Here is a 17,584-nt window from a genome sequence, read left to right as displayed (position 1 = left end):
GATAGGATAGAGGATAGGATAGGATAGAGGATCGGGTATGATAGGATAGAGGATCGGATAGGATAGGATAGAGGGTAGGATAGGATAGAGGATAGGATAGAGGATAGGATAGGATAGAGGATAGGATAGGAGAGACGATAGGATAGGATAGAGGATAGGATAGGATAGAGGATTGGATATTATAGAGGATAGGATAGGATAGAGGATAGGATAGAGGAGAGGATAGGATAGAGAATAGGATAGGATAGAGGATTGGATAGGGGATTGGATAGGATAGAGGATAGAATAGGATAGAGGATAGGATAGAGGATAGGATAGAGGATAGGATAGGTTAGAGGATAGGATAGGATAGGGGATAGGATAGGATAGAGGATAGGATAGGATAGAGGATAGGATAGGATAGAGGATAGGATAGGATAGAGGATAGGATAGGATAGATAATAGGATAGAGGATAGGATAGAGGATAGGATAGGATTGAGGATAGGATATGATAGAGGATAGGATAGGATAGAGGATAGGATAGGATAGAGGATAGGATAGAGGATAGGGTAGGATAGAGGATAGGATAGGATAGAGGATAGGATAGGATAGAGGATAGGATAGGATAGGGGATCGGATAGGATAGAGGATAGGAAAGGATAGAGGATAGGATAGAGGATAGGATAGAGGATAGGATAGAGGATAGGATAGGATTGAGGATAGGATAGGATAGATGATAGGATAGGATAGAGGATAGGATATAGGATTGGATAGGGTAGAGGATCGGATAGGATAGAGGATTGGATAGGATAGAGGATAGGATAGGATAGAGGATAGGACATAGGATTGGATAGGATAGACGATTGGATAGGATAGAGGATAGAATAGGATAGAGGATTGGATATCATAGAGGATAGGATAGGATAGAGGATAGGATACGCGATAGGATAGGATAGAGGATTGGATAGGGGATTGGATAGGATAGAGGATAGGAGACGATGGCGGATAGGATAGGATAGAGGATAGGATAGGATAGAGGATAGGATAGGATACAGGATAGGATAGGATTGAGGATAGGATATGATAGAGGATAGGATAGGATAGAGGATAGGATAGGATAGAGGATAGGACTTAGGATTGTATAGGATAGACGATAGGATAGGATAGAGGATAGAATAGGATAGAGGATAGGATAGAGGATAGGATAGGATAGAGGATAGGATATGATAGAGGATAGGATAGGATAGAGGATAGGATAGGATAGAGGATAGGATATAGGATTGGATAGGGTAGAGGATCGGATAGGATAGAGGATTGGATAGGATAGAGGATAGGACATACGATTGGACAGGATAGACGATAGTATAGGATAGAGGATAGAATAGGATAGAGGATAGGATAGAAGATGGGATAGGATAGAGGATAGGATGGGATAGGGGATAGGATATTATAGAGGATAGGATAGGATAGAGGATAGGGTAGGCGATAGGATAGGATAGAGAATAGGATAGGATAGAGGATTGGACAGGGGATTGGATAGGATAGAGGATAGGAGACGATGGAGGATAGAATAGGATAGAGGATAGGATAGGATAGAGGATAGGATAGGATAGAGGATAGGATAGGATAGAGGATAGGATAGGATAGGATAGAGGATAGGATAGGATAGACGATAGGATAGGATAGAGGATAACATAGGATAGAGGATAGGATAGGATAGAGGATAGGATAGGATAGAGGATAGGATAGGATAGAGGATTGGATAGGATAGACGATAGGATAAGATAGAGGATAGGATAGAGTATAGGATAGAATAGAGGATAGGATAGGATTGAGGATAGGATAGGATAGCGGATTGGATAGGATAGAGTATAGAATAGGAAAGAGGATAGGTTCGGATGGAGGATAGGATAGGAAAGAGGATAGGATAGGATATAGGATAGGATAGGATAGAGCATAGGATAGGATAGAGGATAGTATAGGGTAGATGATAGGATGGGATAGAGGATAGGATATAGGATTGGATAGGGTAGAGGATCGGATAGAATAGAGGATTGGATAGGATAGAGGATAGGATACGATAGAGGATAGGATAGGGGATTGGATAGGATAGAGGATAGGATAGGATAGAGGATAGGATAGGATAGAGGATAGGATAGGATAGAGGATAGGATAGGATAGACGATAGGATACGATAGAGGATAGGATAGGGGATTGGATAGGATAGAGGATAGGATAGGATAGAGGATAGGATAGGATAGTGGATAGGACAGGATAGAGCAGGCGATAGAGGATAGTATAGGATAGAGGATATGATAGAGAATAGGATAGGATAGAGGATCGGACAGGATAGGATAGAGGATCGGATATGATAGGATAGAGGATCGGATAGGATAGGATAGAGGATAGGATAGGATAGAGGATTGGATAGGATAGACGATAGGATAGGATAGACGATAGGATAGGATAGAGGATAGCATAGGATAGAGGATGGGATAGGTTAGAGGATAGGATAGGATAGAGGATAGGATATAGGATTGGATAGGGTTGAGGATCGGATAGGATAGAGGATTGGATATTATAGAGGATAGGATAGGATAGAGGATAGGATAGGCGATAGGATAGGATAGAGAATAGGATAGAATCGAGGATTGGACAGGGGATAGGATAGGCGATAGGATAGGATAGAGAATAGGATAGGATAGAGGATAGGATAGGATAGACGATAGGATAGGATAGAGGATAGCATAGGATAGAGGATGGGATAGGTTAGAGGATAGGATAGGATAGAGGATAGGATATAGGATTGGATAGGGTTGAGGATCGGATAGGATAGAGGATTGGATATTATAGAGGATAGGATAGGATAGAGGATAGGATAGGCGATAGGATAGGATAGAGAATAGGATAGGATCGAGGATTGGACAGGGGATAGGATAGGCGATAGGATAGGATAGAGAATAGGATAGGATAGAGGATTGGACAGGGGATAGGATAGGATAGAGGATAGGACAGGGGATTGGGTAGGATAGAGGATAGGAGACGATGGAAGATAGGATAGGATAGAGGATAGGATAGGATAGAGGATAGGATAGGATAGAAGATAGGATAGGATAGAGGATAGGATAGGATAGAGGATAGGATAGGATAGAGGATAGGATAGGATAGAGGATAGGATAGGATAGAGGATAGGATAGGATAGAGGATAGGATAGGGTAGGATAGAGGATAGGATAGGATAGACGATAGGATAGGATAGAGGATAGCATAGGATAGAGGATAGGATAGGATAGAGGATAGGATAGGATAGAGGATAGGATATAGGATTGGATAGGGTTGAGGATCGGATAGGATAGAGGATTGGATATTATAGAGGATAGGATAGGATAGAGGATAGGATAGGCGATAGGATAGGATAGAGAATAGGATAGGATAGAGGATTGGACAGGGGATTGGATAGGATAGAGGATAGGAGACGATGGAGGATAGAATAGGATAGAGGATATGATAGGATAGGATAGAGGATAGGATAAGATAGAGGATACTATATAGGATTGGATAGGGTAGAGGATCGGATAGGATAGAGGATTGGATAGGATAGAGGATAGGATAGGATAGAGGATAGGATAGGATAGAGGATAGGACAAAGGATTGGATAGGATAGACGATAGGATAGGATAGAGGATAGAATAGGATAGAGGATAGGATAGAAGATGGGATAGGATAGAGGATAGGATAGGATAGGGGATAGGATAGGGGATAGGATAGGATAGAGGAAATAATAGGATAGAGGATAGGATAGGATAGATAATAGGATAGAGGATAGGATAGAGAATAGGATAGAGGATAGGATAGAGGATAGGATAGGATAGAGGATAGGATAGGGGATAGGATAGGATAGACGATAGGATAGGATAGAGGATAGCATAGGATAGAGGATAGGATAGGATAGAGGATAGGATATAGGATTGGATAGGGTTGAGGATCGGATAGGATAGAGGATTGGATATTATAGAGGATAGGATAGGATAGAGGATAGGATAGGCGATAGGATAGGATAGAGGATTGGACAGGGGATTGGATAGGATAGAGGATAGGAGACGATGGAGGATAGAATAGGATAGAGGATAGGATAGGATAGAGGATAGGATAGGATAGAGGATAGGATAGGATAGAGGATAGGATAGGATAGAGGATAGGATAGGATAGAGGATAGGATAGGATAGGATAGAGGATAGTATAGGATAGACGATAGGATAGGATAGAGGATAGCATAGGATAGAGGATAGGATAGGATAGAGGATAGGATAGGATAGAGGATAGGATATAGGATTGGATAGGGTTGAGGATCGGATAGGATAGAGGATTGGATATTATAGAGGATAGGATAGGATAGAGGATAGGATAGGCGATAGGATAGGATAGAGAATAGGATAGGATAGAGGATTGGACAGGGGATTGGATAGGATAGAGGAAAGGAGACGATGGAGGATAGAATAGGATAGAGGATAGGATAGGATAGAGGATAGGATAGGATAGAGGATAGGACATAGGATTGGATAGGATAGGCGATAGGATAGGATAGAGGATAGAATAGGATAGAGGATAGGATAGAAGATGGGATAGGATAGAGGATAGGATAGGATAGGGGATAGGATAGGGGATAGGATAGGATACGGGATAGGATAGGATACGGGATAGGATAGGATAGAGGATAGGATAGGATAGATAATAGGATAGAGGATAGGATAGAGAATAGGATAGAGGATAGGATAGAGGATAGGATAGAGGATAGGATAGGATAGATGATAGGATAGGGGATAGGATAGGGGATTGGATAGGATAGAGGATAGGATAGGATAGAGGATAGGATAGGGGATAGGATAGGATAGAGAATAGTATAGGATAGAGGATTGGATAGGGGATTGGATAGGATAGAGGATAGGAGACGATGGAGGATAGGATAGGATAGAGGATAGGATAGGATAGAGGATAGGATCGGATAGAGGATAGGATAGGATAGAGGATAGGATAGGATAGAGGATAGGATAGGATAGAGGATAGGATAGGATAGAGGATAGGATAGGTTGAGGATAGGATAGGATAGAGGATAGGATAGGATAGAGGATAGGATAGGATAGACGATAGGATAGGATAGAGGATAGGATAGGATAGAGGATAGAATAGGATAGAGGATAGGATAGAGGATAGAGAATAGGATACGATAGAGGATAGGATAGGGGATTGGATAGGATAGAGGATAGGATAGGATAGAGGATAGGATAGGATAGGATAGAGGATAGGATAGGATAGAGGATAGGATAGGATAGAGGATAGGATAGGATAGACGATAGGATAGGATAGAGGATAGGATAGGATAGAGGATAGGATAGGATAGAGGATAGGATAGGATAGAGGATAGGATAGGATAGAGGATAGGATAGGATAGAGGATAGGATAGGATAGAGGATAGGATAGGATAGAGGATAGGATAGGATAGAGGATAGGATAGGATAGATGATTGGATAGAATAGACGATAGGATAGGATAGAGGATAGGATAGAGGATAGGATAGGATAGAGGATAGGATAGGATAGAGGATAGGATAGGATAGAGGATAGGATAGGATAGAGGATAGGATAGGATAGAGGATAGGATAGGATAGAGGATAGGATAGGATAGAGGATAGGATAGGATAGACGATAGGATAGAATAGACGATAGGATAGGATAGAGGATAGGATAGAGGATAGGATAGGATAGAGGATAGGATAGGATAGAGGATAGGATAGGATAGACGATAGGATAGGATAGAGGATAGGATAGGATAGAGGATAGGATAGGATAGATGATTGGATAGAATAGACGATAGGATAGGATAGAGGATAGGATAGAGGATAGGATAGGATAGAGGATAGGATAGGATAGAGGATAGGATAGGATAGAGGATAGGATAGGATAGAGGATAGGATAGGATAGAGGATAGGATAGGATAGACGATAGGATAGGATAGAGGATAGGATAGGATAGAGGATAGGATAGGATAGAGGATAGGATAGAGGATAGGATAGGTTAGAGGATAGGATAGGATAGGGGATAGGATAGGATAGAGTATAGGATAGGATAGAGGATAGGATAGGATAGACAATAGGATAGAGGATAGGATAGAGGATAGGATAGGATAGAGGATAGGATAGTGGATAGGATAGGATAGAGAATAGGATAGGATAGAGGATAGGACAGGGGATTGGATAGGATAGAGGATAGGAGACGATGGAGGATAGGATAGGATAGAGGATAGGATAGGATAGAGGATAGGATAGGATAGAGGATAGGATAGGATAGAGGATAGGATAGGATAGACGATAGGATAGGATAGAGGATAGGATAGGATAGAGTATAGGATAGGATAGAGGATAGGATAGGATAGACAATAGGATAGAGGATAGGATAGAGGATAGGATAGGATAGAGGATAGGATAGAGGATAGGATAGGATAGAGGATAGGATAGGATAGAGGATAGGATAGGATAGAGGATAGGATAGGATAGAGGATAGGATAGGATAGACGATAGGATAGGATAGAGGATAGGATAGGATAGAGGATAGGATAGGATAGAGGATAGGATAGAGGATAGGATAGGTTAGAGGATAGGATAGGATAGGGGATAGGATAGGATAGAGTATAGGATAGGATAGAGGATAGGATAGGATAGACAATAGGATAGAGGATAGGATAGAGGATAGGATAGGATAGAGGATAGGATAGTGGATAGGATAGGATAGAGAATAGGATAGGATAGAGGATAGGACAGGGGATTGGATAGGATAGAGGATAGGAGACGATGGAGGATAGGATAGGATAGAGGATTGGATAGGATAGAGGATAGGATTAGATAGAGGATAGGATAGGATAGAGGATAGGAAAGGATAGAGGATAGGATAGGATAGTGGATAGGACAGGATAGAGCAGACCATAGAGGATAGGATAGGATAGAGGATATGATAGAGAATAGGATAGGATAGAGGATTGGATAGGATAGACGATAGGATAGGATAGAGGATAGGACAGGATAGAGGATAGGACATAGGATTGTATAGGATAGACGATAGGATAGGATAGAGGATAGAATAGGATAGAGGATAGGATAGAGGATAGGATAGGTTAGAGGATAGGATAGGATAGGGGATAGGATAGGATAGGGGATTGGATAGGATAGAGGATAGGATAGGATAGAGGATAGGATAGGATAGAGGATAGGATAGGATAGATGATTGGATAGAATAGACGATAGGATAGGATAGAGGATAGGATAGAGGATAGGATAGGATAGAGGATAGGATAGGATAGAGGATAGGATAGGATAGAGGATAGGATAGGATAGAGGATAGGATAGGATAGAGGATAGGATAGGATAGACGATAGGATAGGATAGAGGATAGGATAGGATAGAGGATAGGATAGGATAGAGGATAGGATAGGATAGAGGATAGGATAGGATAGAGGATAGGATAGGATAGAGGATAGAATAGGAAAGAGGATAGGTTCGGATGGAGGATAGGATAGGAAAGAGGATAGGATAGGATATAGGATAGGATAGGATAGAGGATAGGATAGGATAGATGATAGTATAGGGTAGATGATAGGATAGGATAGGATAGAGGATACGAGAGGATAGAGAGTAGGATACGATAGAGGATAGGATAGGGGATTGGATAGGATAGGATAGAGGATAGGATAGGATAGAGGATAGGATAGGATAGACGATAGGATAGTATAGAGGATAGGATAGGATATAGGATAGGATAGGGGATTGGATAGAATAGAGGATAGGATAGGATAGAGGATAGGATAGGATAGAGGATAGGATAGGATAGATCATAGGATAGGACAGAGGATAGGATAGGATAGGATAGCGGACAGGATAGGATAGACGATAGGATAGGATAGAGGATAGCATAGGATAGAGGATAGGATAGGATAGAGGATAGGATATAGGATTGGATAGGGTAGAGGATCGGATAGGATAGAGGATTGGATATTATAGAGGATAGGATAGGATAGAGGATAGGATAGGCGATAGCATAGGATAGAGAATAGGATAGGATAGAGGATTGGATAGGGGATTGGATAGGATAGAGGATAGGAGACGATTGAGGATAGGATAGGATAGAGGATAGGATAGGATAGAGGATAGGATAGACGATAGGATAGGATAGAGGATAGAATAGGATAGAGGATAGGATAGAGGATAGGATAGAGGATAGGATAGGATAGAGGATAGGATAGGATAGAGGATAGGATAGGATAGAGGATAGGATAGGATAGAGGATAGGATAGGATAGAGGATAGGATAGGATAGAGGATAGGATAGGATAGAGGATAGGATAGGATAGAGGATAGGATAGGATAGAGGATAGGATAGGATAGAGGATAGGATAGGATAGAGGATAGGATAGAGGATAGGATAGGATAGAGGATAGGATAGGATAGAGGATAGGATAGGATAGAGGATAGGATAGGATAGAGGATAGGATAGGATAGAGGATAGGATAGGATAGAGGATAGGATAGGATAGAGGATAGGATAGGATAGAGGATAGGATAGGATAGAGGATAGGATAGGATAGAGGATAGGATAGGATAGAGGATAGGATAGGATACAGTATAGGATAGGATAGAGGATTGGATAGGATAGAGGATAGGATAAGATAGAGGATAGGATAGGATAGAGGATAGGAAAGGATAGAGGATAGGATAGGATAGTGGATAGGACAGGATAGAGCAGACGATAGATGACAGGACAGGATAGAGGATAGGACATAGGATTGTATAGGATAGACGATAGGATAGGATAGAGAATAGAATAGGATAGAGGATAGGATAGAGGATAGGATAGGATAGAGGATAGGATAGGATAGAGGATAGGATAGGATAGAGGATAGGATAGGATATAGGATTGGATAGGGTAGAGGATAGGATAGGATAGAGGATAGGATAGGGGATAGGATAGGATAGAGAATAGGACAGGATAGAGGATTGGATAGTGGATTGGATAGGATAGACGATAGGATAGGATAGAGGATAGGATAGGATAGAGGATAGGATAGGATAGAGGCTAGGATAGGACAGAGGATAGGATAGGATAGAGGATAGGATAGGATAGAGGATAGGATAGGATAGAGGATAGGATATAGGATTGGATAGGGTAGAGGATGGGATAGGATAGAGGATAGGATAGGGGATAGGACATAGGATTGTATAGGATAGACGATAGGATAGGATAGAGGATAGAATAGGATAGAGGATAGGATAGGATAGAGGATAGGATAGGATAGAGGATAGGATAGGATAGAGGATAGGATAGGATAGAGGATATGATAGGATAGAGGATAGGATAGGATAGAGGATAGGATAGGATAGAGGATAGGATAGGATAGAGGATAGGACATAGGATTGGATAGGATAGACGATAGGATAGAATAGAGGATAGAATATGATAGAGGATACGATAGAGGATAGGATAGGTTAGAGGATAGGATAGGATAGGGGATAGGATAGGATAGAGTATAGGATAGGATAGATAATAGGATAGAGGATAGGATAGAGGATAGGATAGAGGATAGGATAGGGGATAGGATAGGATAGAGGATAGGATAGGATAGAGGATAGGATAGGATAGAGGATAGGATAGGATAGAGGATAGGATAGGATAGACGATAGGATAGGATAGAGGATAGGATAGGATAGAGGATAGGATAGGATAGGATAGAGGATAGGATAGGATAGAGGATAGGATAGGATAGAGGATAGGATATAGGATTGGATAGGGTAGAGGATCGGATAGGATAGAGGATTGGATATTATAGAGGATAGGATAGGATAGAGGATAGGATAGGTGATAGGACATAGGATTGTATAGGTTAGACGTTAGGATAGGATAGAGGATAGAATAGGATAGAGGATAGGATAGAGGATAGGATAGAGGATAGGATAGAGGATAGGATAGAGGATAGGATAGAGGATAGGATAGAGGATAGGATAGGATAGAGGATAGGATAGGATAGAGGATAGGATAGGATAGAGGATAGGATAGGATAGAGGATAGGATAGGATAGAGGATAGGATAGGATAGAGGATAGGATAGGATAGAGGATAGGATAGGATAGAGGATAGGATAGGATAGAGGATAGGATAGGATAGAGGATAGGATAGGATAGAGGACAGGATAGGATAGAGGATAGGACAGGGGATTGGATAGGATAGAGGATAGGATTAGATAGAGGATAGGATATGATAGAGGATAGGAAAGGATAGAGGATACGATAGGATAGTGGATAGGACAGGATAGAGCAGACCATAGAGGATAGGATAGGATAGAGGATATGATAGAGAATAGCATAGGATAGAGGATCGGATAGGATAGGATAGAGGATCGGATAGGATAAGATAGAGGATAGGATAGGATAGTGGATAGGATAGGATAGAGGATTGGATAGGATAGACGATAGGATAGGATAGAGGGTAGGACAGGATAGAGGATAGGACATAGGATTGTATAGGATAGACGATAGGATAGGATAGAGGATAGAATAGGATAGAGGATAGGATAGAGGATAGGATAGAATAGGATAGAGGATAGGATAGAGGATGGGGTAGGTTAGAGGATAGGATAGGATAGGGGATAAGATAGGATAGAGTATAGGATAGGATAGAGGATAGGATAGGATAGACAATAGGATAGAGGATAGGATAGAGGATAGGATAGAGGATAGGATAGAGGATAGGATAGGGGATAGGATAGGATAGAGAATAGGATAGGATAGAGGATAGGACAGGGGATTGGATAGGATAGAGGATAGGACAGGGGATTGGATAGGATAGAGGATAGGACAGGGGATTGGATAGGATAGAGGATAGGAGACGATGGAGGATAGGATAGGATAGAGGATAGGATAGGATAGAGGATAGGATAGGATAGAGGATCGGGTATGATAGGATAGAGGATCGGATAGGATAGGATAGAGGGTAGGATAGGATAGAGGATAGGATAGAGGATAGGATAGGATAGAGGATAGGATAGGAGAGACGATAGGATAGGATAGAGGATAGGATAGGATAGAGGATTGGATATTATAGAGGATAGGATAGGATAGAGGATAGGATAGAGGAGAGGATAGGATAGGGGATAGGATAGGATAGAGAATAGGACAGGATAGAGGATTGGATAGTGGATTGGATAGGATAGACGATAGGATAGGATAGAGGATAGGATAGGATAGAGGATAGGATAGGATAGAGGCTAGGATAGGATAGAGGATAGGATAGGATAGAGGATAGGATAGCATAGAGGATAGGATAGGACAGAGGATAGGATAGGATAGAGGATAGGATAGGATAGAGGATAGGATAGGATAGAGGATAGGATATAGGATTGGATAGGGTAGAGGATGGGATAGGATAGAGGATAGGATAGGGGATAGGACATAGGATTGTATAGGATAGACGATAGGATAGGATAGAGGATAGAATAGGATAGAGGATAGGATAGGATAGAGGATAGGATAGGATAGAGGATAGGATAGGATAGAGGATAGGATAGGATAGAGGATATGATAGGATAGAGGATAGGATAGGATAGAGGATAGGATAGGATAGAGGATAGGATAGGATAGAGGATAGGACATAGGATTGGATAGGATAGACGATAGGATAGAATAGAGGATAGAATATGATAGAGGATACGATAGAGGATAGGATAGGTTAGAGGATAGGATAGGATAGGGGATAGGATAGGATAGAGTATAGGATAGGATAGATAATAGGATAGAGGATAGGATAGAGGATAGGATAGAGGATAGGATAGGGGATAGGATAGGATAGAGGATAGGATAGGATAGAGGATAGGATAGGATAGAGGATAGGATAGGATAGAGGATAGGATAGGATAGACGATAGGATAGGATAGAGGATAGGATAGGATAGAGGATAGGATAGGATAGGATAGAGGATAGGATAGGATAGAGGATAGGATAGGATAGAGGATAGGATATAGGATTGGATAGGGTAGAGGATCGGATAGGATAGAGGATTGGATATTATAGAGGATAGGATAGGATAGAGGATAGGATAGGTGATAGGACATAGGATTGTATAGGTTAGACGTTAGGATAGGATAGAGGATAGAATAGGATAGAGGATAGGATAGAGGATAGGATAGAGGATAGGATAGAGGATAGGATAGAGGATAGGATAGAGGATAGGATAGAGGATAGGATAGGATAGAGGATAGGATAGGATAGAGGATAGGATAGGATAGAGGATAGGATAGGATAGAGGATAGGATAGGATAGAGGATAGGATAGGATAGAGGATAGGATAGGATAGAGGATAGGATAGGATAGAGGATAGGATAGGATAGAGGATAGGATGGGATAGAGGATAGGATAGGATAGAGGACATGATAGGATAGAGGATAGGACAGGGGATTGGATAGGATAGAGGATAGGATTAGATAGAGGATAGGATATGATAGAGGATAGGAAAGGATAGAGGATACGATAGGATAGTGGATAGGACAGGATAGAGCAGACCATAGAGGATAGGATAGGATAGAGGATATGATAGAGAATAGGATAGGATAGAGGATCGGATAGGATAGGATAGAGGATCGGATAGGATAAGATAGAGGATAGGATAGGATAGTGGATAGGATAGGATAGAGGATTGGATAGGATAGACGATAGGATAGGATAGAGGGTAGGACAGGATAGAGGATAGGACATAGGATTGTATAGGATAGACGATAGGATAGGATAGAGGATAGAATAGGATAGAGGATAGGATAGAGGATAGGATAGAATAGGATAGAGGATAGGATAGAGGATGGGATAGGTTAGAGGATAGGATAGGATAGGGGATAAGATAGGATAGAGTATAGGATAGGATAGAGGATAGGATAGGATAGACAATAGGATAGAGGATAGGATAGAGGATAGGATAGAGGATAGGATAGGATAGAGGATAGGATAGAGGATAGGATAGAGGATAGGATAGGGGATAGGATAGGATAGAGAATAGGATAGGATAGAGGATAGGACAGGGGATTGGATAGGATAGAGGATAGGACAGGGGATTGGATAGGATAGAGGATAGGACAGGGGATTGGATAGGATAGAGGATAGGAGACGATGGAGGATAGGATAGGATAGAGGATAGGATAGGATAGAGGATAGGATAGGATAGAGGATCGGGTATGATAGGATAGAGGATCGGATAGGATAGGATAGAGGGTAGGATAGGATAGAGGATAGGATAGAGGATAGGATAGGATAGAGGATAGGATAGGAGAGACGATAGGATAGGATAGAGGATAGGATAGGATAGAGGATTGGATATTATAGAGGATAGGATAGGATAGAGGATAGGATAGAGGAGAGGATAGGATAGAGAATAGGATAGGATAGAGGATTGGATAGGGGATTGGATAGGATAGAGGATAGAATAGGATAGAGGATAGGATAGAGGATAGGATAGAGGATAGGATAGGTTAGAGGATAGGATAGGATAGGGGATAGGATAGGATAGAGGATAGGATAGGATAGAGGATAGGATAGGATAGAGGATAGGATAGGATAGAGGATAGGATAGGATAGATAATAGGATAGAGGATAGGATAGAGGATAGGATAGGATTGAGGATAGGATATGATAGAGGATAGGATAGGATAGAGGATAGGATAGGATAGAGGATAGGATAGAGGATAGGGTAGGATAGAGGATAGGATAGGATAGAGGATAGGATAGGATAGAGGATAGGATAGGATAGGGGATCGGATAGGATAGAGGATAGGAAAGGATAGAGGATAGGATAGAGGATAGGATAGAGGATAGGATAGAGGATAGGATAGGATTGAGGATAGGATAGGATAGATGATAGGATAGGATAGAGGATAGGATATAGGATTGGATAGGGTAGAGGATCGGATAGGATAGAGGATTGGATAGGATAGAGGATAGGATAGGATAGAGGATAGGACATAGGATTGGATAGGATAGACGATTGGATAGGATAGAGGATAGAATAGGATAGAGGATTGGATATCATAGAGGATAGGATAGGATAGAGGATAGGATACGCGATAGGATAGGATAGAGGATTGGATAGGGGATTGGATAGGATAGAGGATAGGAGACGATGGCGGATAGGATAGGATAGAGGATAGGATAGGATAGAGGATAGGATAGGATACAGGATAGGATAGGATTGAGGATAGGATATGATAGAGGATAGGATAGGATAGAGGATAGGATAGGATAGAGGATAGGACTTAGGATTGTATAGGATAGACGATAGGATAGGATAGAGGATAGAATAGGATAGAGGATAGGATAGAGGATAGGATAGGATAGAGGATAGGATATGATAGAGGATAGGATAGGATAGAGGATAGGATAGGATAGAGGATAGGATATAGGATTGGATAGGGTAGAGGATCGGATAGGATAGAGGATTGGATAGGATAGAGGATAGGACATACGATTGGACAGGATAGACGATAGTATAGGATAGAGGATAGAATAGGATAGAGGATAGGATAGAAGATGGGATAGGATAGAGGATAGGATGGGATAGGGGGATAGGATAGGATAGAGGATAGAATAGGATAGAGGATAGGATAGAGGATAGGATAGAGGATAGGACATAGGATTGGATAGGATAGACGATTGGATAGGATAGAGGATAGAATAGGATAGAGGATTGGATATTATAGAGGATAGGATAGGATAGAGGATAGGATAGGCGATAGGATAGGATAGAGAATAGGATAGGATAGAGGATTGGATAGGGGATTGGATAGGATAGAGGATAGGAGACGTTGGAGGATAGGATAGGATAGAGGATAGGATAGGATAGAGGATAGGATAGGATTCAGGATAGGATAGGATTGAGGATAGGATATGATAGAGGATAGGATAGGATAGAGGATAGGATAGGATAGAGGATAGGACTTAGGATTGTATAGGATAGACGATAGGATAGGATAGAGGATAGAATAGGATAGAGGATAGGATAGAGGATAGGATAGGATAGAGGATAGGATATGATAGAGGATAGGATAGGATAGAGGATAGGATAGGATAGAGGATAGGATATAGGATTGGATAGGGTAGAGGATCGGATAGGATAGAGGATTGGATAGGATAGAGGATAGGACATACGATTGGACAGGATATACGATAGTATAGGATAGAGGATAGAATAGGATAGAGGATAGGATAGAAGATGGGATAGGATAGAGGATAGGATGGGATAGGGGATAGGATATTATAGAGGATAGGATAGGATAGAGGATAGGATAGGCGATAGGATAGGATAGAGAATAGGATAGGATAGAGGATTGGACAGGGGATTGGATAGGATAGAGGATAGGAGACGATGGAGGATAGAATAGGATAGAGGATAGGATAGGATAGAGGATAGGATAGGATAGAGGATAGGATAGGATAGAGGATAGGATAGGATAGGATAGAGGATAGGATAGGATAGACGATAGGATAGGATAGAGGATAACATAGGATAGAGGATAGGATAGGATAGAGGATAGGATAGGATAGAGGATAGGATAGGATAGAGGATTGGATAGGATAGACGATAGGATAAGATAGAGGATAGGATAGAGTATAGGATAGAATAGAGGATAGGATAGGATTGAGGATAGGATAGGATAGCGGATTGGATAGGATAGAGTATAGAATAGGAAAGAGGATAGGTTCGGATGGAGGATAGGATAGGAAAGAGGATAGGATAGGATATAGGATAGGATAGGATAGAGCATAGGATAGGATAGAGGATAGTATAGGGTAGATGATAGGATGGGATAGAGGATAGGATATAGGATTGGATAGGGTAGAGGATCGGATAGAATAGAGGATTGGATAGGATAGAGGATAGGATACGATAGAGGATAGGATAGGGGATTGGATAGGATAGAGGATAGGATAGGATAGAGGATAGGATAGGATAGAGGATAGGATAGGATAGAGGATAGGATAGGATAGACGATAGGATACGATAGAGGATAGGATAGGGGATTGGATAGGATAGAGGATAGGATAGGATAGAGGATAGGATAGGATAGTGGATAGGACAGGATAGAGCAGGCGATAGAGGATAGTATAGGATAGAGGATATGATAGAGAATAGGATAGGATAGAGGATCGGACAGGATAGGATAGAGGATCGGATATGATAGGATAGAGGATCGGATAGGATAGGATAGAGGATAGGATAGGATAGAGGATTGGATAGGATAGACGATAGGATAGGATAGACGATAGGATAGGATAGAGGATAGCATAGGATAGAGGATGGGATAGGTTAGAGGATAGGATAGGATAGAGGATAGGATATAGGATTGGATAGGGTTGAGGATCGGATAGGATAGAGGATTGGATATTATAGAGGATAGGATAGGATAGAGGATAGGATAGGCGATAGGATAGGATAGAGAATAGGATAGAATCGAGGATTGGACAGGGGATAGGATAGGCGATAGGATAGGATAGAGAATAGGATAGGATAGAGGATAGGATAGGATAGACGATAGGATAGGATAGAGGATAGCATAGGATAGAGGATGGGATAGGTTAGAGGATAGGATAGGATAGAGGATAGGATATAGGATTGGATAGGGTTGAGGATCGGATAGGATAGAGGATTGGATATTATAGAGGATAGGATAGGATAGAGGATAGGATAGGCGATAGGATAGGATAGAGAATAGGATAGGATCGAGGATTGGACAGGGGATAGGATAGGCGATAGGATAGGATAGAGAATAGGATAGGATAGAGGATTGGACAGGGGATAGGATAGGATAGAGGATAGGACAGGGGATTGGGTAGGATAGAGGATAGGAGACGATGGAAGATAGGATAGGATAGAGGATAGGATAGGATAGAGGATAGGATAGGATAGAAGATAGGATAGGATAGAGGATAGGATAGGATAGAGGATAGGATAGGATAGAGGATAGGATAGGATAGAGGATAGGATAGGATAGAGGATAGGATAGGATAGAGGATAGGATAGGGTAGGATAGAGGATAGGATAGGATAGACGATAGGATAGGATAGAGGATAGCATAGGATAGAGGATAGGATAGGATAGAGGATAGGATAGGATAGAGGATAGGATATAGGATTGGATAGGGTTGAGGATCGGATAGGATAGAGGATTGGATATTATAGAGGATAGGATAGGATAGAGGATAGGATAGGCGATAGGATAGGATAGAGAATAGGATAGGATAGAGGATTGGACAGGGGATTGGATAGGATAGAGGATAGGAGACGATGGAGGATAGAATAGGATAGAGGATATGATAGGATAGGATAGAGGATAGGATAAGATAGAGGATACTATATAGGATTGGATAGGGTAGAGGATCGGATAGGATAGAGGATTGGATAGGATAGAGGATAGGATAGGATAGAGGATAGGATAGGATAGAGGATAGGACAAAGGATTGGATAGGATAGACGATAGGATAGGATAGAGGATAGAATAGGATAGAGGATAGGATAGAAGATGGGATAGGATAG

The sequence above is a fragment of the Halictus rubicundus genome, chromosome 2 (assembly GCF_050948215.1).
Source record: "Halictus rubicundus isolate RS-2024b chromosome 2, iyHalRubi1_principal, whole genome shotgun sequence".
Classification (NCBI taxonomy): Eukaryota; Metazoa; Arthropoda; class Insecta; order Hymenoptera; family Halictidae; genus Halictus; species Halictus rubicundus.
This window is presented reverse-complemented; position numbering follows the sequence as displayed.